At 35.4% G+C, this 26420-nt stretch overlaps 1 protein-coding gene and 1 long non-coding RNA gene across 8 annotated transcripts in view; one reads left to right on the forward strand and one right to left on the reverse strand.

Moving 5' to 3' along the window:
• The window catches only part of LOC114945984 (serotriflin), a 59061-nt gene extending 35348 nt beyond the window's left edge, over window positions 1–23713 (reverse strand). Inside the window, exons 1-2 of one of the 5 annotated variants that reach the window (XM_029322367.2) lie at window positions 16980–17104; window positions 15324–16019 (exon numbers count right to left, since the gene is read on the reverse strand). The gene's annotated coding sequence lies outside the window, so the exon portion shown is untranslated. Of the gene's footprint in view, window positions 1–15323; window positions 17105–23420 lie in introns of those variants that run through there. The other 4 variants (XM_029322366.2, XM_029322364.2, XM_029322368.2 and 1 more) reach the window with 4 other exon arrangements.
• The window catches only part of LOC114945987 (uncharacterized), a 141847-nt gene that overhangs the window by 76872 nt on the left and 38555 nt on the right, over window positions 1–26420 (forward strand). The window lies entirely within an intron of this gene.

Here is a 26420-nt window from a genome sequence, read left to right on the forward strand (position 1 = left end):
TTTCTTCCTCTCGTCAACTTTTCACGCGAACGTTCCATCGACTTTGCACACGGATAAACTGTATTCACATTCTTCGTTATAATTATAAATTCAGAAAGTAACAGCAAATCTAATATTTCGAGATATATCATTCAAATAGAGATACAAATGACATATGTTTCTCGACATAATCATCCTCCTTTTCCCTACAGTTTTCACCAATTTCTTTATTTCGTTAGAAAAAACGTTTTTAATCATATAATTTATAAAAGCTCTTTAAAAAATTTTAATCTACAAAATAAAAAAGGCAATAAGAGCTACATAAGTTCTATACTAGAAATATATTTGTGAAACGATTTATAACATAAATTATTAAAAATTATACAGAAGTAAGTTCAATTCGTCGTACGTTTCGGTTGTCTTTTTTAACCTTCTTGAGCGCAATTAATAATTAAAATATTAGTATAAATTAACAATAAATTATTCATCGATGCCATTATAATAAAAACTCCGGACATTTTTATTTTTATTATAATGACATCGATGAATAATTTGTTGTTAATTTATACTAATATTTTAATTATTAATTGCGCTGAAGAAGGTTGGAAAAGACAACCGAAACGTACGACGAATTGAACTTACTTCTGTATAATTTTTAATAATTTATGTTATAAATCGTTTCACAAATATATTTCTAGCATAGAACTTATGTAGCTCTTATTGCCTTTTTTATTTTGTAGTTTTTAATCATGCTTTTAAGAATGTTATTCCCAAATCCTCTCAAAGCATTCCTCAAGAGTCAGAAGGAATAAGATCAGAGTTGAGGATGCTATAAGATCAAAGAAGCGATGCATTCTGGCGGGAGATAATCCGATAAGATAATATCTTCTAATATTATCTTATGCAAAAATATTGTTTCTAATGGAAAAAAGAAGCGCAATAAAAAATATAATACAAAATCACTTAATCTGTAACAATACTTAAGCTCGTATATAAACAAACACAATGATAACTTATTAAATATTACGAGGCCGTGTGTAACGAGCAAATAAAAAATTATTATAAATCTTGGAAAAACTTTAATTTAAAAAAACCAATTACAAACGTTTCAAACTGTACTCAGTCTTCTTCAGTGCGCAATAAACATTATAATAAATAAATAAATAAAAATAAAAATTCTAATAAAAAGTCGCAATGCAATGTCAAAATAAAGTAAATAATTATGTCAAAATTAAAAAGCGAAATACGCTAACAATAAATTTAAATTATTAAAAATAGTTCAACACGAACAGTCCCAATTAGATGCAAAAATCGAATTAAAATAATTTATCCGGCTAAAAAAGAAGCGTATTAAAAAGGAAGTTGATTATGTAGAAAAATCACACATATCATTTGTATGCGTCTAACTGTGAATGATTCATTCGAAAGTAATAAATTTGCCGTTGCTCCTCGAAACGCTCTCGCAATTTGCGAATAGGCCGCGTTCACAAAGAGTACGAAAAGTCGCGTCGAAAAGTCGGGTGCATTCAAAGAGTAAATTCCCGCAATCGTCGCGAACGATAGCACCCTCGCCTCGGTTCGGGGCTTTCCATTCAGCAACCTCGCACGAGCGAGCTGGGACTTGCTTTCGGATAGACGACGTCTGCCTTTCGAACATGCTTGGGAAAACGATGAGAAGGCGAGAGTGGGCGGGCTTTAAACTCTTATCAAAAGTGCATTTCTGCGCGGAGCTGAAACGAACGGAAATGCCCTCCGGAGTTTTGAATGCGGCCGACAACGAGATTACGATGATGCAGCTCTCGCAAAGCACACCTTCAAAATGTCGCATTTTATGTAAACAGTATCGTTCTACACAATCTCACTCTTTACGGCCTTTGGCCGGATAATAAAGGTCGGCGCGAGTTGCGAGATGATTTTCACGCGACAGATAAAGCGACCCTTTTTTTATTGTCTGCGTCGAAGAATCGACGACGAGCTGGAATATTTGGAATATGGAAATCGAGGTTATACAAATGTCTCTCTCTTTCTTATCGTATATTATATGAATGTATCACCGAATTCATTTAGATCGTACGACACACATATAAAACGCGCATAATAGAGAAAGAGAGTTATGTTGTTAATATTGATGTTGATAAATAATTAATGTGTTAACATTAACAGTTAATTCATTTAATAACATGTGGAATTATATTATATTATATAATATTATTATTAATATTATTTAACTGTGGTTATCGAATTTCTAATTAATTTGAACATATTGTGCGTAATGAGTTAAAAGCGAAATAATTTTAAAAAAATTAATAAATTTAGTTCAATCTCTCCCTCCTTCTCTAATATATATGTAGGACGTGTTTAGTTAATTAAAGTAGATATTTTAACAGATTCAAACATACGCATAATAACTTTACGAGGCTTTCATAAACACGCATTTAGAGTGTGTTTTGCAGCTTATATATTCTCGTATAGTACATGCAATATAACCGAGGGGTTAACAGACAAGCTGCTTCCAGCCTCATCGTCGACTAAGTGCTATTGTTCTTCCCGCATGATCCTAAACGAGCTGGCCATTGTCTACCCGGAATTTGGTAAATTAACGCCGCTGTTTGCGGTTATCCGACTACATATAAACACAAGGGCCAAGGGAAGAAGAAACACTCGAACATAATGAGAAAGCGAATGTAGGAGTACATCAAGTAGATTACTATAGCGAATCTGTTTTTATCTCCTCTTTCGGAAGTTTATTGTTCTTCGATCTTTGGCAAACATTTCTCATCAATTGTATTTCACTACTTCTTAATTATTGGCCTTTATTTTTTTCAAAAAATATTTCGCGACTTTATAAAATTTTGTTAAATGTATCTGAATTTCCTTAAGGGGATGCTGCCGCGGTTCTGTTTTATTGACTGTAAGTTAAGTTAGATTTGCTTTTTATTGAATACAAATTGAAAAATTCTTCACAATGAAAGTGTTGATAATAATGAATGGGGAGCGCTGTTATACATAATTAATTCAAGTATGAATCTTTTGATACAGGCTTTTAATCTCATTTTTATTACTTCTGTATTATTCTTTCGTGTCATCTTTATTGGGAGCGCCATATTTTGTGCACAAATAAACTGCAGAACTTTTTTATTAAATAAATATTGTTATGAACTGATGCAAGAGGCCGATAAAAAAAACTGTAATTTTTTTAACTTTTATTATTTTTTTATACGAAATTATTGCCAGTACTTTAATTATGGAGAAGGACTTTTCAATATGTATAGCAAATAAAAAGAAAAACCCTTGAACTCAAAGTCGGTAAAAACAAACATGGTCAGCATCCACTTAAAGTCCAATCACGAAATTACCTAAAAAACAAATATTATAAATGAACATGCGAGTCGAATTTGTAAAAATATCACGAGGAAATGCGTGAAATCGAAAAGTTCGGAAATTTCTTTACGAGACGAAGCGTGTCTCGGTTCTCTTTCGACAAGCAAAATCCTCGAGATAATTTTCCATTCCGCGAAAGCAGAGGAAAAGATTAGTTTTGATCGGATGACCATCCTTTTCAGAATGAAACTTCTCTCCGATCCTGTACTTTTTGTTTTTCGAATCGAAGTACCCGATCGGCGATTCGCAGTTTCGGCACGTCTCGGGCTGCGCGAGACGCCGGTCCAGCCGAGTCTGGATCGGGAAATCTCGAGACCGGCGCGCCGCGGCGTCGAGATCGCGAGGACACGTTGGCGGAAGAAACGGTATCCAAGTAAGCCGGGCATGAAGCGCGCCCTGATTGCACAAAGGGACGGGACGCGATTGATTGCCACGATTGTGTGACAATTCGCGTAAGATCCTTTTCCCTGATTTCGCCTCCCGGAGACACAACGCGCGCTCCGATACGACTTATTTCGCCGTGTTTGTCTTGTCACGGAAAAAGAGAGAGAGAGAGAGAAAGTCTCGGGAGTCTCCGATCTGGTGAGTTACTCTGAAGCTCGTTAACTTTGCTCTCGCGTCGCGTTGCAGCGGATGTAGACTGCGATAAAACTTTGAAACGTGCTGTTTAAAACACCTGTGCGTCCGTCTAACATTTAAAAATCTTGATAGTTGGAGGAATATTTCTCGAAATATTGATAGCGTTTAGCTTGACACTTACTGCGAAAATCTTCAAGTTTCTTACTCCATAGAAAGCGATGCGCTTTCATTTTTTCTTTCGATAGATTACTTTAATCATGGTCATTTGCCCCCTCTTGGAATCAGTAAAAAATTCAAGCATTTGTTTTCCTTTTGAATAAACATTGAAATTTATGTAATATAAAAAATTGAAAACAACAAAATGAGAAAAAAATTTAATTATGCCTGATCCTCTTAGAAAAAATCCTACGAATCTATGACTTTAATTAATTAGAAGTAAAAAGAAATTGACGCGCGCCAATAACAGATTTTAATTATATATATGTATATATATATACATAAATATCATCATTAATTTATTCGAGAATCTAAAGATTTGAAAGCTTCGAAGGAGATATATAATCGAAAAGATGGCGCGAGAACGCGCGAGGGAGAAACTGATACAAGGCACAGCTTATTTGCGTAAGTGACTCGGTAGTGCTTTTCGGAATTGCGGAATCCGTCGCGATTTACAGACGAAAAGGGAGTAATCTGATTGATTGCCACGATTGCAGCCACGCTCGAGCGTCTCCCGCGCTATCGAAGAATACGATTGCCTCGAGTATACACTCTCGACTTGAGAAATCAGGTCAGATAAGTGCAGCCAATCATTAAGCGGATCCGTGAAGTAGTCCTGTCGGATTGTTGTTATCTCTACTCTCGTCTGGACTCGTCGTTATCGCCTAGCACTCGATACATAGAGAGTGGATTGAGCTCTTTAAAGCTCCCTCATCTTTGCATTCTATTTTTTTCGTTACAGAGAAGAAAATGTATTTGTCGATCGAAAATATTGGAATATTTGCAAAGAGTTGATAAATAAAATTGGAATGATCGAACGCGAAATTATATTCTGGATTCGAAAGGTTATCTTCTTTTCTTTGCAATCGTCGATATAAATTTTTATATGTTCGGTACCTAAGCGCGGATCAAGCGAGAACATTTATTCCGTGGGATAAATCTTTCATGGGACGTGCATCCTGCCAAAATAATGAAAGAGGTAATCATGTCGGTGAAATCTAATATTATCTTCCGATAAAAAAATCGACAGAACGTCATTTTTCTTTAACACTTTTTCTTAACATCCAACATTAATAATTAATTAAAGTTATACTTAATTTAGCAATTACAGCTCGACAAAACCTTTTCTTAGAAGAGACCTTGAAATAAAAATAAAACTCCGCTTCTTGCATTTCTAAGACTAAATAAAAAATGCTCAATATTCCTGTGAAAAACCAATATCGAACGACAATGATCGAGGAATATTCGCAAGACAAAAGACACGCATACATCATTTGCCTCAATGCTCATCTTCGTATCCGCGGCTACAAATTATCCCCGGGAGCTTGCATCAGTCTCGGGGCATCATAAACGTCTCGCACATCATAAATCTTGGGAAGATAGCGCCGTAGTTACATCCGGGCCGATGAGGGAGGATACGATATATCGTCGGCGATTATTACCGGCTAGATGGTGAACTCTCGGATAAGCGGATTTCGTCGAACGCGGGCGGATCGATCGTCCGACAGTTTTGCGTCTGTTGACGTATTGTACGTACAATCGCGTACGGTCCATTTGCGCGTATTTACGGGGGTCGCAGATTCCGCTTAATTGCCGGCGCAGATGCGACGAGTTTCCCTCGGAGGATCAATTAGGACGTCTCTCCGCTAGTGCCTTGTCTTGTCTGCGTTTCGACCGCGAATCGATCCCCTATAGATTTCGCTGGCTGGCGGGAACGTTTAAGACGAACTGTCGCTCGTTCTCGGATTTCCATTAAATCTCTCTCAGCGCGCTTTCGAGATCGAGCGTGGTAAAGTGTGCGATACAGTGATCGTTGCAAGCTCATTACCCCATATATACGAATCGCCAGAGGAGATAATCTCTCTTGATTCCATAATATAATTGTTTGTCAGGTTTAAGGGGATCCTAAACACTGTCCTCTGTTTTAGATTAAACATTATTTTTGCGCACCCTTTTCCTTTATTGGTTCAATGGAATGATAAACGATTTTCCATGATCAAAGTACATATAGAAATAAAACCCCAAAAATTTAATTAGAAAAAGATTATAAAGGAATTTAGTATCCCCTTAAAAATTGTCCAAGACGCGTTTTCCTGCTAAACTCTATCGATATTTCTACTCAATTAAATTCACGAATGTTCGAGAGTTGATTTTTTTAATTCACAGACGCAACACTGTTGTTCCTTTGTAAACGTTCGACTCTGTCAGAGTCCTGGTTCCTTTATTGGTTCAATAGAATGATAAACGATTTTCCATGATTAAAGTACATATAGAAATAAAACCAAAAAAAATTTAATTAGAAAAGAATTATAAAGGAATTTAGTATCCCCTTAAAAATTGTCCAAGACGCGTTTTTCTGCTAAACTCTATCGATATTTCTACTCAGTTAAATTCACGAATGTTCGAGAGTTGATTTTTTTAATTCACAGACGCAACACTGTTGTTTCCTTTGTAAACGTTCGACTCTGTCAGAGTCCTGGTTCCTTTATTGGTTCAATAGAATGATAAACGATTTTCCATGATTAAAGTACATATAGAAATAAAACCAAAAAAAATTTAATTAGAAAAGAATTATAAAGGAATTTAGTATCCCCTTAAAGATTGTCCAAGACGCGTTTTTCTGCTAAACTCTATCGATATTTCTACTCAGTTAAATTCACGAATGTTCGAGAGTTGATTTTTTTAATTCACAGACGCAACACTGTTGTTTCCTTTGTAAACGTTCGACTCTGTCTGAGTCCTGGCAGCGTAATCCACGGAGTTTTAAATTAAATCCAAGCCTTGTCGAAAAGGAAGGAAAGCAAGGGTGTCTTCGTTGGATGGCCAACATGCAAATTCTTCGGGGTGGAGAAGCGAAAGGAGAGGAGGCGGATGGGATTCTCGATGGTGAAGGGCTTTCCAGTTTATCCATATTAATGTTTCTAATTAAGCCTCAGACAGCTCCTGTGCTACACTTCACGTGCTTTGGCACACAAATGCGGATGGGACGATGTGTTTGTGTGTGTGAAACACGTGTAGTCTCGCGTGGCGAAGCAAGTTGCCAAATACGAACGAAAGGCAGGAGACGATATATTGATTCGGATCATTGATTCGCACGTCTGTTTGTTCATTTGTATATATTCGAGGTGTATCGATTTTCGAAGAAAAATTTAACTCGCCCGTCAAGATACATCAGATATCGAAAATTGCGAGCCAAGGCTGATAAATCTGTAACTTTCCATTAGACTCGAAAAATCAATTCCGGTTTAGCGGAATGAGATCTGACGCGGGAAGAATGCGTTGCTTCAAATAGCTGCAGAATCGGCGAGATTAAAGGAAGGATTAAATTTAGTCAGGAGTATATATCTCAAAACCACTAAAATGTTCTTTTCATAGCAGATTCCTCGAGTTTTCCTTGGAAAATATCAAGATACCAATAGTTTTCGAGTTGCAAACAATTGAAAAAGAAAGGCTTTTCGCGAAATAAACTTTGGACAGCCAAGAAGATAACAAAACTGTACCATCGATTAATCTGAGGTGGAGTTTAATATACAGGGTGTATCTAAATAAGTGCGAAAAATTTTAGACGATTCTCAATTAATTATCTCCGGTTAGGTTAATTAAAAATTGAAACGGCAAATATCTACCAAGTTTCATTTTTTCATTTGAAAAAAGTGTAACTCCTCAGGGAGGGATATAAGAGTATATATATTTATATAAGAAACCCCTCTTAATTTTCGTCAAAGAATCATCCCTTAAAATATTTCGCACTTATTTAGACCTTTATATTTTCAATTTTCGACTTATAACGAAGAAAAGAATTGAAACGAATGATAAGGTGTCTCGCACAAAGCCCGCTGTGCTGCTTATTCACCGTACATTTATGTAATTAATGTTCAGTGACACACATCCTCTATCTCTCTCTCTCTCTCTTTCTCTCTCTTTGATAATGAAGCTGAAAGAAGCTAAACATAATAATGCAATTCGCGCTGCGGAGATATATTCCCGCCGCGTTTCGCGCGAACGTAATATCCTTTGCGCTTTGACGCGTATTCGCCGACACGTGTCGACCCGTTACGAAGATGTGGGATGCACCCCAATCTCGAGATTACTTGCGCAACTAGTGCGCTACACCGCACCGCTATATTTCTGGATCTCTCGCGCAGTCTGACTTCGGGAAGACGCGAGCGTATCGCGATGTAGACTTAGGAAGCGGAGAACTGGAGTATCGTCTTTACCCTGTGTTATTTGTTCATTGGACGCGTCCGCGCGGAGACGCGAAGCGGATTTGTAGATTACTCTCCTCGCGAGACGTGTCGAGTTCTCCGACTAACCGCTATTCCTCATTGACAGCGAGTTCTGGATCTCGAGACTCGTGTAACGCGAGGAATATTGTCGGAACTTCAATTCGTTTGTCTCATTTGTTGAGAGAAAATTGTTTTCTTCGAAAAACGTTATTAACGTGTGCATTATATATATATATATATATATATATATATATATATATATATATATATATATATTCTCTTTATCATTGAAATTTTTGTGCGCGTTTACTTATGCATTATAAAATGTAGGTAGATTTATTTACTTACATGTTATTAGGGAGATTTTACATGCTCTTATAATGCAAATATGAAACTCTGCGCTTCGCGCGTTCTCAGGAATGAATTTTATAAATTTCTCGCAGAGATTAATCTTAGACAAATTTTTCGAAAGTTTGTATTAAATTTTCGATTAAAAAGTGAGATTAAATCGGACGTAAGAGTCCGTCTCTCGGAGAGCAAAGTATTTGCCAAGTTTAAATCCACTATAAATTGAAAGAAGCGCGCTTCTTTCGCGACCGGCTGTATATATGATAAGAACGAAAGTTGGACGAATAGATGTGGCCCGCGTGGCAGCTGCAATTTCATTGCGAGAAACGCCGGTTTTTTCGGAGAGCCAGGAATTTCTTTTAATTACACCCAGTCTCCGATACACGAAGAGGAGAGTAAAAATTGCAATCGTACAATCGATTCTGCGAGCTTCGTTCGCCTCTTCCTCGCGACAGGAGGGGTTGAAATCTTAAGAAATTAAAAGTGCGGAATTAGTTCTCTCATTTTCTCTTCCCCTTCCCATTCATCGAACGTCGACGAATTCGACGGCGAATTAAAAGTAACGGCGCGAGTGGCAAATTAAAAAGAAGGCGGAACAAGTGTAACGACCGTCGTTTACCTTTAGTAAACGATTATTTATCGACGCCGGATAGTTTTTAATTAAAGACACGTGTATACACACAGAGAGTCCGTATTTCAAGAGGCGAGGTCCTTTAACATTTATCTCTACCGTGACTTTAATTATCGACGTTCTTCGTTCTTAGGTAAATTGTGTTTGACTCCGCAAGAAGACGAGTGATTAACGATGAGGTGGCTGGCTGGAAAAATATTGCTTTTCGCGTATTCCCGTTGAAAGACGCGATACGAGAGATCAAGACTGCACTTTGTAAATAATGAAAGGGAAGATCTTCCTTTCTCTCGAAAGTCGGAACTGACAATCAACCTTTAAAATACAACGGAGAACTCCAGTTTCTCTCTCTCTCTCTCTCCATCTGGAACAATGACTATACGCAGAATTTACGCTGTACGTAAATGGCGCTCTCAATAAAATCGCAGAACAATTATGAATCGAGCATTATTTGGAATTAACGCCGCGCTTTTTAACGTTAAAAGACCTTCGATATTTTGTAACAAGTTATTTTATGTAGTTTCGTCGGAGCTTTACGCGGCTTTTTTTATTCTTTCACTTATACAGAGGTATGAAATATACATATAAAAAAAGATGTGTGCATCTCGTATACATTGCCGTAAAAGTATCTTTATGGCTATTTCTCGTGCGATGCTCGCAGCTATAACCTTCTTGCATAAACGATAATTCAAAAGTGGAGATTATCGGCCCAAAGAGCTTTATCGCGCTTCAATTCTTTTAATAATTCCCTCGCGGTTCTCTTAATTAATCACCCGTATTTCTTTAATCCTAAAAGTTTGGAATTAATTTTTCAATTTATTAGATTTTAGAATTTAGAGAGTTTTTTACTTAAAGTAAATGCTTCATAATTTTACAATTCCTGCTCCTAAGAATTTATAAGCTTCCATATATAAAAGTATCATGTGTCAGCAGAATATCTAGAAGATCGAAGAAATATTTTACGAATCAATTCTTCGTAGATTGTAAGATTGAGTCTATATTTTTTTCTTTTTCTACATAAATATCATCTTTAATGGCGGTTCTAATTACAAAGTTGCTCCGGTAATAAAAATAATTTTCGCCAATTATTAAATCTAAAAGAAGCAAACTTTTGTTTCTTGGTTCATTTCAATTTTACTTTAATAAGGAATTTAATTTGGTGCACTTGTGTGCGAGAGGAACTTAATATTGAAAATTATAATATTTCTCGATACGCGATAATATCTCGGGGGGAAAAGTTTTCAAATTCATCAAAGATCTTTAATCTGCTACTATAGGGCACATTCAACTCTGTCTTTTCATGAAATAATGAGGTTTGTTAATATTTAAATACACATATTTGATTAAAGCACAAATTATTCTCGTAAACATGAATGCACTGTATATTACATTATTATTTTTCGTATGAACGTAATACGTATAATGTATTTCTAGACGTGTAATTTTAATCGTTCGTAATTTATTCATATTAATAAACTATCGCGATTGTATTACGTAACATGTAGCAACGACAACAATAACATAATAATACCGATTTGATGTCGGCGAAAGCACGATATTTCGCGATTAGTTTCGCGTTAATATTATGCGCCTTTGTTTATCAGGTTCTGTTACAGCCATGTAGTTCCATTAACTAAAATGGAACAAAGGATTAGCTCAGGACCGTAATTAACTCCTTGCGTGTACCGTAACAGTGGTTGCCCTCTCGCACCCTCTTATTTTCTCCGGCGCTCGCGCTTTTAAAAAGCTCGCTCTTCCCTTACGCGTTCGCGAAACGAGCACGAAAGGGATGGAGAAAAGGACTCGACAAAAGGCGAAAACGAAATTTCACAAGACGGAATTTTCGGAATGCACACTCTGTCGACAAGTTTCGCGCATCGCGCGGCTTCAACGAAGATTCCACATTCTTGTAACTGACATACACAAGCACGGGGAATATATAATCAAGGTACTATACCGAAATATTCTATGTATGTGAGCTCACTCGTGTAGCGCGAGATACTTCATTGTCTTAGTACTCGCTTCCTAAGATTCTATCGTATGTACGCTCGTGTAACGAGCGTTTTGACAGCTTTTACATTGAATAATATTGAATAATAATAATATACTTGCGTTTAGAAACTTTGTAAATTAAATGGATAATTTTCATCGCTTTTCCTCTTTCTTTAACAATATATATAATAATAATAATTTAATCGTCCGATTAATATGTCCGAGTAAATAAAATTCGAATGGAATTAGCGAGGTCGGAGACAGGTTTAAGAAAAATAATGGGTCTTTAACATCATTATATCGCCGCATTAGATTTTGTTTCCGCCTGGGGAACATTGATGAAAAATTGGACGCAATTCCGGACGCGAAGCTAGCCGTAGAGCGAGGTTGGAGTTAACTAATCGCGAGCTCAAATTAACTCATTATTCGCGAGTTTAATTTCCGCGGCGTGTCTCATTTCGACGCGAAGTGTGAGCAGGCGACGAAAATAAAGCCCCGGATATCGGGCAGCGAAACTAGAATTCGCGAGCCGCGCAATATCGCGACGAGGATGACGAGCTTTTAGTCTCGCACGAGCGAGATGCTTTCGGGGATGAACTACTCGTGGAATATAACTCTCAATTTGCTAGAGAAGAGCGGTCGATAGCCCTCTATTTCTCCCTGAAGAGGGTTGTACATTTTTTTCTTATATATAAGGCTAAATAGATGACTCGGCTAACAAAACTCTCTGTCTTTACGTTTCTCTTTTGTTGGGTTAACATATCTGAATGTCAGACTTTTTCACTTTCTTTCTCATATCTTTGGTTATATTTTGATGTATGTCTTTTGCAGAAAGTATTTTTTTTATTAAATTTTAAAAATGATAATAATCGCTTCGAATAGTTGAAAAAAAGATACGTATAAAAGAAAGAATTTTTATAATGTACTAAAATATTTAGAAATTTCATATTATATTCTGTCACATAATTTTTAAAATTCCTTACATTAACATTATAATATCTACATTTTATAAACACATAATACTTGGAAAAAATCTATGAAATTTTTCTCAAATATCTGTTAAATAATTCAATCTTTGTTAATGTATTTGTGTAATTCAAGTTAAAGCCAGCCCTACACGTATCTACTTTTTAATCAAATAATTATAATTTACGTTTCCTTTATGCTTAGATTTCATATGCAAGCGCAGAGTAAAATTATACGCAAAACGTATTACCATTGCAAAAAAATACGCATTGTGTGTGTGTATATACAAAACAAATATTACGTTATGGCAGGTTACCTCGGTAACTGCAACGAATAAATGGATATAATAATTCATAAGAAATTTTCCGCGTAATGCAAAACTTGTCAGCGGGCGTAAATACATTTATAACAGTAAAATAATAATCGGAGGAATAACGGGATGCTTATATGTACATATATGAGAATGTAATTGAAAATTCGGCGGTAATTGAAAAGCTAGCGAATTCGTTGTTATAAATTAAACGTTTCCTAACACAATAAATGCTTAGTAAACATTAATTTATACTTCGACGACATATAAATAATCATTTATTTTCGTATATTAATAATGTATATTGTGAGATAACATTATCGCGAATGATTTATTAAAACTCTGGGATTTAATATAAGATATATATCTGTCCATTTTCATAATTACATTCATAATAAATAGAATCGTATGTTTTACGTGAATTTATGTGTAGCTGCATAAATTCTCATGCGCATATTTGAGAACCGAGATAACCTTATTCAAACACAAACAAGGTATTTCTCTTACAATTATTACTCGAATAATAGCAGAATGTATATATATATGCAAACAAAAATAACGATAAAAAGACAAAAGAAAAAATAAAATAAAATTATCACTCAAATAAAGAAATAAAATGCAATTCTATTGCGAAATATTAATATTAGCTATAGAAAATAAATAATAACTTATAAACCCCATCTTTGAATCTTACATATATTATTTTTCTTACGCGATTTTGCGAGAAAGGAGACACTTTGAAGTTAAAAAGATGCTCTTTTTGCAGTCGAGTTATGCGAATAAAATGGAGTTATCAATTCCTAACAACCAATCTTTATGCAAACGGCGGAGAGTATGCAGGCGGCTGATACGCAGATAAATGCGGCTACTAAAGGAGAAATATTTCCCTCTGCTTTAACGCATATAGACAAACAAAGTACATTCCGGTCCGTTTAAACTTTTCCACCGCGACAATATCGCATTTTTCTGAAGACAACATAATGCAAATAAAATGCTAACGGTTGCTAAATCGGTAGTTTTTATGTCGCAGGATGAAAATGTTTTTGCTCTTTCTCTATCTCTTTCTTTCTTCTTTTTCTTTGTGCGACATTTTGAAGATTTCAAAAGCTTTTTGGAGGATTCTCTTGAAAATATTATTTCCCAAAGCTTCGCGTAAGATGAAAGCCAGGTAGAAAAATACGCAAAAATATTTTTTGAAAAATGTTCACGAGATATTGAAAAAAAGATTAGCGGATTAAAATCAACGATGTTTCCATTCAGCGTGATGGAAATGATATGTGAGAGAGGTGATCGGAAAAATCATCTGCGGAATTTAATCTCCTATCGTGTCGAGAGATTTAAAAATCTTCTGAAATAATTATTTTCACGATTTTTCATGTGAGTATAAAATTGCAAAAGTATTAAGAAATATATCTCCATCGGTTTATAGTATAATATATTTCTCTCGCTAGACGATACAAAATTCGATAATAGAAGGGAGCTTTCGCGAAAGAGAGAAATTGAAATATAAAAACAACATTTAATTTATCTCTCTTACAATTAATCCATTATTCACCAACGGTAGCTGATATTATTATATTAAAATGAAGCGTATCTTATTCCTTCTGGTGCCTGCTTTGAGCGTAAATCAGACACGAGTTCATTTTGTACGCGCGGTGCATAATCGTAAACGAGAAACCGCTGAAAAAGACCAAGTTTCGCGGATTCCGCCGACCAGGAAGAGGTCTCATTGATCAGGCAGAGAGAGTCCCAAAGCCATTAAGGGGGCCGATAAGAGACACGCGATGTAAATTATGCTCGAACGCGGTTTCCGGAAATATACCGCACAACTCCGGCAAGTTACACTAATAAACATAAAATATTGAACATGAACGCGCGGAACCGAAAAATTGAGCGATTAAGTTGCAGTTGATTCTAAAGACCTACCATTTTCAACGAAATACTAGGACTTTTTATGTTTTCACATTTGAGCGCTCGGTAAAATCGAATTAAGCGCGCGAAAAAACGTTTCCAAGTCTGTATTAAGTGATACAAGTCTATATTAAAGTATCCCAAACCTATCGAATATTGTTTTATAATGTCAGATTCTTTCCACCACAATTTGGAATCGATTTTTTTTCTTATCAAGTATTGAAACTTTATCATTTTTAGTGTAGATTTATTAATTTTTTAAATAATATATTTGATATTCTTTGCAACTAATTATAAGCCTTCAATTAAAATTTACTTTAAGAAAATTTTAATTGAAATAATAATTGAAGAACAGAGTTTTATTATCTTCTTTGAACCGCAAAGTTTGCGAAAAGACTTTCTTTTCACTTGCCATAATTCGAAAATTACGAAAATTTTCGTTAAAAAGTAGTCGATTCCAAATTAGTCTAAGAATTTGGAAGAACATTCGATGCTTTCGAAACATTAAACAAATATATATATATATACATTCATATTTAGTTTGAATTATTTTCTGAATTGATCATCGGTTTCCATTGAGAAAGAAGATCGATTTCAAATAGCGAAATTCGCATTATTGTACGATATAGAGATGATAGGAGAGCGATTTATCTTAGTCCAAAGTTGAGAGCGATTTGAAACGTGTTTGTCGAATATCTTAAGCGATTAGTGTTACGTATAAGCAAGTGGAAAATGTATACACAGCTTGGTTATGCTGTCGAAGGATATTTACGCAGGGTCGACTCACCTCGCGACAGCCGAAGCGTGAAATTCACAGAGAATCCAGCACAGAGGTGAGAGAGAAGGGTCGGGTCGCGCCGATTAATTAGCGTTACAGTTATACGGCGGTTCTCCAAGGATAATTAGCGACGCTTAAATCCCGCGTTGACTTGTCCGAGCTCGTCGCAAAGCGCTCGTACTCCGTGTCGCGTATGATAATCGCGAATCACACATGTCTGCGCACATATACGGGAAACCAGGCTCTCTTATTCACAGTTAATAATTCAACAAAGCGACGATTAATCCCGCACCTAGGAGTTCGTATATATTATCTCACTTTTATCCCGTAGTCTTTTCTCTCGCAGGAGAGCGAACAACGTAGTTGAAGTTTATTTAAGACTTCATTTGCCTTTATCTCGCAGTCTTTGTTACTACTCCGATTTGTCGTCGCTTTTATTTATTGTTGTTGTCGTCGTTCTTGTTGTTGTTGTTGTTGTTATTTGTATACTGCGTACGTGTCGAGTGCAACGCACGTCACGTAGCTCTTTCACTGGTATATTTTTTACCTCGTAACAAATCACATTCGAGTCCGACCGATTACTTCACTTTCGAAATTGTCCTCGCGAAACACATTCAGTGACGCAAACTTATATGATCGATGCAATTTCCTTATTTTCGCTACTGTCATACGTGGAGCTTTCGATAGGTCTCTCCTGGTCTTGAACTTAAAATGCGCGTTTTAAGTCGCGAGAATGACAGCTGCGTTAAAATGTCTAAAAACTCAATAATTCGGAAAATATCAAATTTAATAGAATGATATGTAATAGTTATATCAATGTCGGCTGATGAAAAATCTAGTCGAAAGTATCGATTAATTAAAGTGTTTGAATAATTGTGTAAAAAATTAGATTCCTTTTGGTCGCAGATAAGATAATCGATAAACGAATTAACGTAGGAATAAATGTAATCACAGGTGGAAATAAAAGAACGAATTATTGAAAAGTATTTAACGCGAAAACAAATCTGATTTGGAGTATCTTTAAATCTTGTAACGCATCGATTTAAATAACAAACTTATTCATTAAAAATATTTAACGCAGATAATAAAAAGAAACTAATGTAAGAATACCGACACAACGATTAGAAGCAATTTCCTTCGCGTACAGTTTCGTACTTTAATTAACACGAAAACTCTCGTATAATTAACGCGGAGATAGCGAACGAATTTTCAACGTTCCTTCGCGACTTCGCGTAAAGAGAGAGGCTCGTCCCTTTTCTAGGGACGTTCCGGGATTCCGAAAGAGGGAATTAGATGCGCACCAACACGATCGTCACATCATTCTATCGCGCTCGAATGTATCGATCACCTCAATCACCGTCTCAATCGTGTCTATTTTTCTCAAGACAGAAGACACCTAGGGATATCGTTAGCGAACGACCCTTTCTTCGCGCCCTTTTGCCTATCGAGTGTCGTGCTCATCTTTCCAAGGGTGCATGTTCCCGATGCACCATCCATCGAGCGCTTCGCGATCACATATCGTTTCTGCTCCAGAATCGAGGAATTGATCAATCGAGTCGATCTCTCGCGCGCGCGAGTGGTGGTTTTCGGGTCCGAGGAAAGTCGGACGATTTCGCGATCGCGATAAAAATCTATTCAGACGGATATGATCGAAGTGGCGAGTACCATGGCGAGACGTGGAACGTGCGGATGTGGTCGTTCTTGCGCAAACCGTAGGACGCTACTGCGGCCGCCGCGCGACGAGAACCTGTCTCTCGGAGTGTTCCGTACCGCGGCGCGCGGCTCTCTGCCTCTGCTGCCCGCGAACTGGCGCAAGCTCTCCTGGCGAAGCCGGGCATCGCCGTGAGCGGCGGAACTTGCGGCGCTGAGGAACTTCGATCACATATACACGGAAAGGGCACAAGGGGATCGCGCGATAGTTCGCGCGATGCTCCCAAATTTCCACCCTAATTTCCGCGATATTAGCGCAATGTTCCCGAGAGAAAATTGCGTTATTTGATTATTAATATACATGAGAACTTTCAACTTGTGATCTCTACATGGGAGGTCTAACTCATCGAATGTCCTATAATAATAAATTCGTTGGTCAATTTGAAGATAATTTTTTTTCAACTTGCCAGCAATGTTCCCGAGAGAAAATTGCGTTATTTGATTATTAATATACATGAGAACTTTCAACTTGTGATCTCTACATGGGAGTTCGACTCATCGAATGTCCTATAATAATAAATTCGTTGGTCAATTTGAAGATAATTTTTTTTCAACTTGCCAGAGACTATGTGAACATCCTATTTATTTCGATGTATTTTTCTCGTGTTATATTTCATTATTAATACGCATGACAGCTTTAAACTTGTGATCTCTACATGGGAGATCTACCAAAACTCATCAAATGTCCTATAATAATAAATTCGTTGGTCAATTTAAAGACAATTTTTTCTTCAACTTACCCCAGAGACCATTTGAACATCCTATTTATTTCGATGTATTTATCTCGTGTTATATTTCATTATTAATACATGATAACTTTAAACTTGTGATCTCTACATGGGAGGTCTACCAAAACTCATCGCGAATATCCTTCTATAAAAAATAAATTGATAAAAAGTGAATCAAAAATTTTTGGAACATCCTATATTTATTTCGAATAATTTTTTATTAGATTCAAAAATATAATGCGAGTTATTCAAGTTAAAATTGTTAGCCAGGTAAAAATTGTTACTATAATATTCTGCTTAATTAATTTGCATTAATTTGTAATAAACACTTTTCATACATTTCTTCATTTCTCAAATTATAGAGTAGAAATACATTGTTATTTACATTACTCTCGGAATAAAAAGTCTCGGATATTTGGGAAGGAAAATTGAGTGGTTCTATATATTCATTTATATAATAGAGAGAAAAATTTGTAAATTTTAAGCTAGAGATACGTGTTAATTAATAAAAACGCTGCATATGCGTTGTTAAATAATTTTAGTATCTTAATAGCTTTGTAGGTAAGTTTAAGAATTTTTAAACTAAATATGATTAATGTTTTATGACAGAACATCGAAAATTTATGGTCTTGATAAATATATATTTAAATTTAAAATATTGTAGTTTATAACTATGATAATTTATGACTCGACATTGTGTCAATTGTGACACGTAATTTATGACAGGAAACAAATAAGATAAATGCTTCATATAATAAAGTAGAACGCAATACTTTTATCTCTATCAAGAAGTTGAACTAAAAAATTGAATCCGAGAAACATGCGATATTTTATAATGAATGAAAATATAAAAATATCGTCGACGAAGACGTTCATTCCACATTATTTTCCCTATCAAGATGCAGGCGGAGGATAAGATGATTACGAGAATATCTTGTAAAAAACGTAATAACTAAAGATAGAGGCGTGCAGATGGTTTCATTTAAATAAATTGGAATTTATTTTAATTAATTGAAAATTATATAGAAGAGAAAAAGTAGGAAATTTGAAGGAAAAAAAGTCGACTTCAAACTGAATATATCTCGTGCTTAAGTTTTAAGATAATTAAAAGGCGCAGCGACACGGCAATAATTATTGAGAAAAACTAAACTACAAGCGTCGTAGTCTGCCGTTCGTAGATCACGCTGCAATTTTTATAAGTCGGTCCACAGGTGCAGTTTTATAACTCATGAATATGAGAACGGGCAGGAAGGGAAAGGAGATATCGATGTGTCCTGCGACATCCCGTCCATGTTACACTTTATTTACATGACGCGCAGAAGAGAAAAGAAAATATTTTTGATGCGCGAAATGCGAGTTGAACTAACACTGATGTAACAGTGATACGAGGTCAACGTAAACTCTCGCATTGTCCTGCATCGATCCCGAATCGAACGGGAATGATACCGACACATGCAGAGAATGTAGAGAAAATACTGGGATAGAGACTGTTATTTTCTTCTTTCTCTCTCGAGCAGATCGAACGGATAAGTTTGTTTATTCGGAGGAAAGACGAAAAGTTTCCCTAAGCACGCGCACGTGATGCAATTCCTACTTATGTGCAGAATAACTCGGGAGATGATAGAAACAGTAGCATTCTAAGAATGTGTCTTTCGAGATTTTATTTTAGCAAGATTCTAAGCAAACCGAATTACCGCCTTATTTCTCTAAATTATATATTAATTATATATAATTAATATAATAATTTATAAACTAATTATATATATATATATTTAATAATAATATATTTTATATTTCTAATAATATATATATATATATATATATAATTTAATAATGATAAATTTTATATATATATATATATATATACATATATGTATATATAAATAATTTTTTTAATAATTATGTATAAAATTTGACAGATGAAGAAAATGTGTACGAAAGAAATGTAATTACTAAATTATCGCGACTTAATTACTGTACAAATGTATTGCAAAGGTAGATGCAGGTAAAAAAGAAAAATAAAGAAATTGAAATTCAACACAACGAGAGCTAAAATTCTTGGCTGTAATAAAATCAGGGGAGTAGGAGTTTTTTCTCTTCATCTTGGTTAATAAAGGCAACATTTCCGGGACGCGTGTCAGAAAAAGGGTTAATCAACTAGTCTCTCTCTCTTTCTCTCTATAAAACGCGCTCGTGCATATATGCATCACCGGTGTGATGCACCCTGTGCGCATCTTTTTTCCCGTGCGCGGGCGACTTGATAAAGAAATCCCAGTTCCGGTTCTCGCGCACCGGGATATACCGGAAGAGCGCGAGCTAACAACCTAATTATAACAAAAACTTGCAGCCGCTCATTACCAGCTAAATACGTTTTCTCGTGCAACGAGTGACGTGCGCGCTACGGAGTGTCCGAAAAGTCACGCGCAAAATTTATACAGGTGTAATATTTTTGCTACACGTAATTCTAGACCGGGTAAGCCATCAGAAACTCTCTCTTTCTCGCGGAATTAAAATTACGGGAAATATAAATTTAAATGAATTTAGACACTTTTAACATATTGTAATAATGTTGAAATTAAATTAAGTAATTTTGTACTTTAAAATACTTTTCTCGACTTTAAGTTTCTGAACTCAAAGTTCATTCAAGTTGATAGTATGACATTGATATATGATTAAAATTTCTTCTTGATATAAAACTGCAACACGCCAGAAATAAAGGAATGGATAATCTATTAAAAGAAACAATGCGATCTTAACATCTTTTGAACGAGATAACTTGGAGAAAAAAGAAGTTACATTCAACGCCTTCGAAACTATTTAAATTATATTCCGTACATTTTCTCCGTCTTGAAAAATTTAAGAGAGAGAAATGTATAAGTATCTTATTTCCGATAATTCACTCCCTCAATATATAACTCAATCAGTGTATATTTTTTCTGAATTATTTATTCGTTAATGAATTAAAAATGAGTTCTACCTCGGCAAAGTTGCTCAGCAGAGAGAATGTTTTCATAAATCAAATCAAACGTTTTACGTGTATTGACAATAATAAATTACAGTGTGCAACAGAAACACGTAACCTAAAGTTAAAATGAAAAGAAATATATATTCGTGAAAAAGAAGCCAGGAATTCTCATCTAAGAAGAAATCAACTCCGTGTTCATCAAGAAATGTGCCGTTAAAAGGAAAGCCAATTACCTTAGCGTACCTATAATTATATTTCACTGTCCGACGATACGTGTTTTCGCAATAACGAAAATGGAATCGAGATAAATAAAGTTCCAAATTCGTCGTGATGTGTTTCACGCAATTTCATATATCTTAATTGTTTAACTGCATAGAAGGAAACTGGAGAGAGAGAAAGAGAGAGAGGGAATATTTCGAAAAAATTTTTCTCGTTCATCCATATAGATTTTCCTACTAAAATATCAAGTTTTGCGAATATTAAATGCGAAATAATTAAATTGCCAAACCCATCGCAACGTTGATTATCGCAAGGAGAATATTTTACATTTTATCGCGTCATGTCAGTGGCAGAGAGAATATATAGCAAAATGTGATGTACATCATGCCTTTTTCACGTAATACATATTATTTCTCATTGATGCAGCGTATATGTGAAAACTACTGCAATTAAATCGGAATGAACGATTTCATAGGATTACTAAGTAATCGCCTTCAATTTATAACGGATTTTTCTGCAAAAATATCCACTGTCGGATGAATATAAAACATCAAGATCTTGTCAAGTTACACATGAACAATTGTTTTTTCATGATAATCGGACGATAAATCATGTGCGCGCATAATTAATGAAATTCTCCCACCGTGTAAACATTATCGCGAACGAACGATCAATAACGGATTATCTCAGAAATTTTTATTACCATTCATGCGAAAAAAACATTTATTTATTCGCGAGCAAAATAAGTAAGAGTTTTCCACGTCGTAGCCGAATTATCGATTTTATTTATTTATTTATTTATTTATTTATTTATTTATCTTATAACGCATTGAAAAAAATATCATTTTATTAGAATTGCATTTACAAGATCGCGAGAAATTTTTGAACACCATTAAATTCGTCGCGGGATATGAAATGCCGCGTTAATTAGGATAACTACCGAGGATATTGGGATTGGGAGGGTTAGTCTCGTCGGGGTTTCGTCAGAAATTGCATGAAACGAGGGTGTTTTGCCGATCCCATCTGCCGCATCTCCCACATCGGATCCGACGATTTTATTCGGCAACGCCCGGTAGCACATTCGCTACTGCTAAAACACACCGGAGCTTTTTGCGCACACGGTTCCTTCACCTTTATACGTGTCTTTTCGTCGCGCGTTTCACCCTCGTTAAAACCCCGTTTTACTCTCGCATCGTGCTCGTCCGACGATTCGGTACCCCGGAAAACATCGATGCTACGTTCCCTCGATTTCCATTTTTATCTTTCCTTTTTGTTTCCCAATTTCGATGGAAAAACCCGTATATGCGGGAATCATCATTATTTTGCATTTTGTGTAATTAGTGAGAGTCGAACGTCTCATTATTTGCTATTTATATTTGTTGCAAATTAAGTGTTTATATATATTAATTAATTCATTTAAGTAGATATTTATATTGATCCTATGTATGTTTATATTTGCCTTATTTATAATCATTATACATTCATTCGTTACATATTCTCGTTCCTCAAATATATTGCTCTCAACGATAATATAAATTTTAATGTGAAATCCTCTAACGTAACATTTTAACATTCAAATAAAAGTCCATTAACAGTATTATAATGCACATTTCCTCTCACCACAAAATTAAAAAGCGTCAGACGTCGTAGAATAACAATCTCGAATTAAATATGTGTGTCGACTCTCTTTCGCAATATCGTATATCATTATAATATAAACTGTGTATAACACAATTTATGTACCACAATGAAGAGAGAAAGAGAGAGAGAGAGAGACGGACAGTTACATGTATATATTCGCGAAAAAATTACATATTACGAATCGAAGAACTCATCGTCGTTTCAGTATACGCAGTGTTTGTTATCTAAATAAAATTATATAGATGATCATCTAGCTGAAACTTTGGTGCCATCTCATCTTTATATAGATAGCAAAAATATGTAATATCTATATCTGCATCTTAGATGAAAAAAAGTATTATCTTTACTAAATTATCTAGAATAATGTTCAGATAATTTGATTGAAAGCGTCATAGCGCATAAAAACTACTGAGAATTTATAAATAAAAATATGAATATATTTTGACATTCCTATTTTTATAATTTACATTTTTTTTTACAACTCTGTTTACATAAGCAGGTTTAAAAATTATTATTTAGAAAATTATCTAGATGAATCGCCATATAATTTTCTATTTTATTTCCATATTTTTATCGAATCTTTATCTAACTAATTTTAAAATCATCTAAGCACAACACTGAATATGCGGCACCATTTAGATACAAGTCAAGCGTTATAAATAAGCAAACGGACGAGAGGAAAATCAAAAAGAGAGAGACAAAGAATATCACGCGAAATAGATATTCCCCTATTATCAACGAACTCATCAATTCGCCCGCATTGTCCCTGCTTCAATAATCGTCGAGCGTTAACGAAACGGCAAATAGCAGCGAAATGGATCTCTCGCGGACTGAGAAACTCACCCTTTCGGTGCGTCACACCCCTTTAAAAGCCGCCAACGTTGCTGCGAGCCAGATGCGACAAGCCGGAGTGCGGATGTTCCTTTTTTTTTTTCGTGCGCACGAAACTGCACGTTTCCTCGGCACCGCGACAATAAAAAGGCGCGGCTGTACACTGGCAATCGATCCGCGACCAGGCTCGTCTTTTATAGTCTTTGGGAGGAGCCAGCCCTCCTATTGACGAGGAGCAGCAATCAGTCCCGAAGGCTCGCGGTAATAACGTCTTTGTCAAGAGCACGCTTCTCTCGCGTCGTCTGTGCGTGCATGGTAGGAAAATGAAAATGTCCACTCGATTGAACGTGTAAACAGTCCTCCCCATATATACACGCGACTGCGATATGCGAATCGTAAATATGATTAATCACCATATTATGCAACGCGCATCGCGTCTTGTTACTTGAACTTGTAAATGAGAGATAATAATCGTCTGACATTTTCTTGTCGCCTTCTCTTAGCGTGTGCACGCGAATGCAACAATGAATAATTGTTCGCCCCTCTGCTGCATCGTAATTTCGTTTCCGCGATAGATTTTCTTCGACGAATCGGCGGAATGTCTTTTTTTTTAATATTATTTTTATATATTAATATTATTTTAATATTTAATATTATTTTTATATATTAATATATTATTTTAATATTATATTTATATTTTTTGATATTAAAAAAATCTAAAGAGTACTTTATATAATTGTGAAGTGCATACGTGGGGTAATTTTATCGTAAAATGTAGATTCATTTATATGTTGAAAAATTTGACAACTTGCGATAACATTTTTTTAATCCACTTTGAACACTATATATGTGTACTACTTGTAGGGTAACGGAAGGCTCTGAATCTAAAAAAATATGCGTGTGACATTTTCGCATCTATGTTGATTAATATCGATATATGTATGCACGACAACACTTATTTTTCCATTCGTGTTTATATTATTTATCCGAGTATCATTTATATGAGCGCGAGCGATTTCTGTGAACGTTACAGCGATATAATTTTCATAAAAAAAAAAAAAAAAAAAAAAAAAAAAACGCTAGAAACGTCGGAGCGCGATATAAATTTTATGACATCGGGTCGCGGTATGCGTAACAAGCGTACGTTATTCGAGTATTACCCGGGCATCTCACGCTAAACGCGCTTGCATTAAAGTACGCGCGTGCACGCGCGAGTGCTGGTAATAAACGTTAATTGCCGGTGTAAAACGAATGTTACACCGCCGTTTGTTCAATCCGCATGTTACCCGCGGCTCTTACGCCGAGAAAGAGAGAGAGGGAGAAAGAGTGTCTTTTGAATCAGAGAGGGAAAAAATCTTTCTCCTTTTTTTCCAGAGATATTTTTCGAATTAAATTAATATTAAACGCGTGCTGTGTGTTTTCTCTAATGCGTCGATTATTAAAACGGATCCGTTCTCCGCGCTTGTTGCGCTTAATTCGGGAAAAACTTTGTTACGTTCTCTCTCTCTCTCTCTCTCTCTCTTTCTCTCTCCCATCCAATTACGCACGAAATACGTAAAACCGAGAGACGGCTCGCATTTGTAATTTATTATACGTCCGCTCCAGCGATGTCATTTGCGTTTTCCAGATCGATCATCGATAACTTCCGCGATCGAAGGTGGGGGAGAATTTCGCGCGAATTTACGCGCAATCGACGATCTGCAATGCTGATCGATAATGTTGCAACGTGGAAATTACTTTGATATAAAAATCGCGCACTGAAAATGGGAAGTAGATGAATGATGTCGATACGTCATATGTAATAAGTGCAAAAATCAGCGACTCTTCTCGCTACAAGAAAATGTATAAACGCATGCAACGCTTATTCGCTCGATTAGGCACACTTCTTTATAAATGAGAAGAAAATTCCGATTTTTTTTTTACGTAATCTCCGATTCTACATGAAAATTTATTTTCAAACTTTCTTTTTTTCCTGATTAATTATTTCATTGACAAATTTATATCTCTTTCTAGCCTGTTGTAATTTAAATTTGTATTTCACAATGCACTAAAAAAATTATTAAATTAATAAATATTTATTTCAATACTCTCTGCTTCATCAATTATTTTTTTATGTCAAATAAATATTTTTCACATCAAATCAATATTATTAGTTCCAAATAAATGATTTATTAGGTAGTATTAAAATAAATATTTCTTCAAACTCAATAAATTTTTTTTCAATATAGGAGCCTTCCTAAAATTCTTACTGAAAAGTTTACATGATGTATTTTTTAAACTTCTTAATTTTTAAATAATAATCCTTAAGGTTGCCAGTAATAATTAATGAAAAACCACTCCTCAATGTTTAAAGTCGACCAGACTGGCAATAATTTATTATAAATAATTATTTGAAATACAACAACAACGTTTCGGCTGTCATTGCAGCCCTTTTCAAGTACATCAAATTTATTTCAGTGACTAAGATTCTTGTGAACAGTTAACATCTATTTAATATGTGCTTACTTCTGTCAGTCTTACATTGTTCATCAAAACAAGCGTTAACATTGTCGGTAGTTTGCATAGAAGTTGATTTACTGTTTTAAATTTGATGTACTTGAAAAGGGCTGCAATGACAGCCGAAACGTTGTTGTTGTATTTCAAATAATTATTTATAATAAGTTATTGCCAGTCTGGTCGACTTTAAACATTGAGGAGTGGTTTTTTCTTAATTTTTATCCAAAAGTTGAAGCTAACTGTATAATGATATTACCAAATAACAGCTTTCTCTCAAAGGTCGGCTCGACTCTTCGATTGCAGCTGATGAAACTGACTTTGACCGAAGAGAGCTCTCGATTAATTCAGTTTATTCACTTTATCACTTCGTGGATTATTGTATTTCCGCGGATAGTTTGATTACCGATTGAGCCTGAGAAGTCCTGTATTGGTTTGAAACGATTCCCGTGTTGGCGGACTAAGGTCCGACAGTTCCTACGGGATCGGTCACGGAATTCCCTTCAAAGTTAAAATTAG

The sequence above is a fragment of the Nylanderia fulva genome, unplaced genomic scaffold (genome assembly GCF_048542155.1).
Source record: "Nylanderia fulva isolate GAGA-0341 unplaced genomic scaffold, ASM4854215v1 Scaffold18, whole genome shotgun sequence".
NCBI classification, from domain to species: Eukaryota; Metazoa; Arthropoda; class Insecta; order Hymenoptera; family Formicidae; genus Nylanderia; species Nylanderia fulva.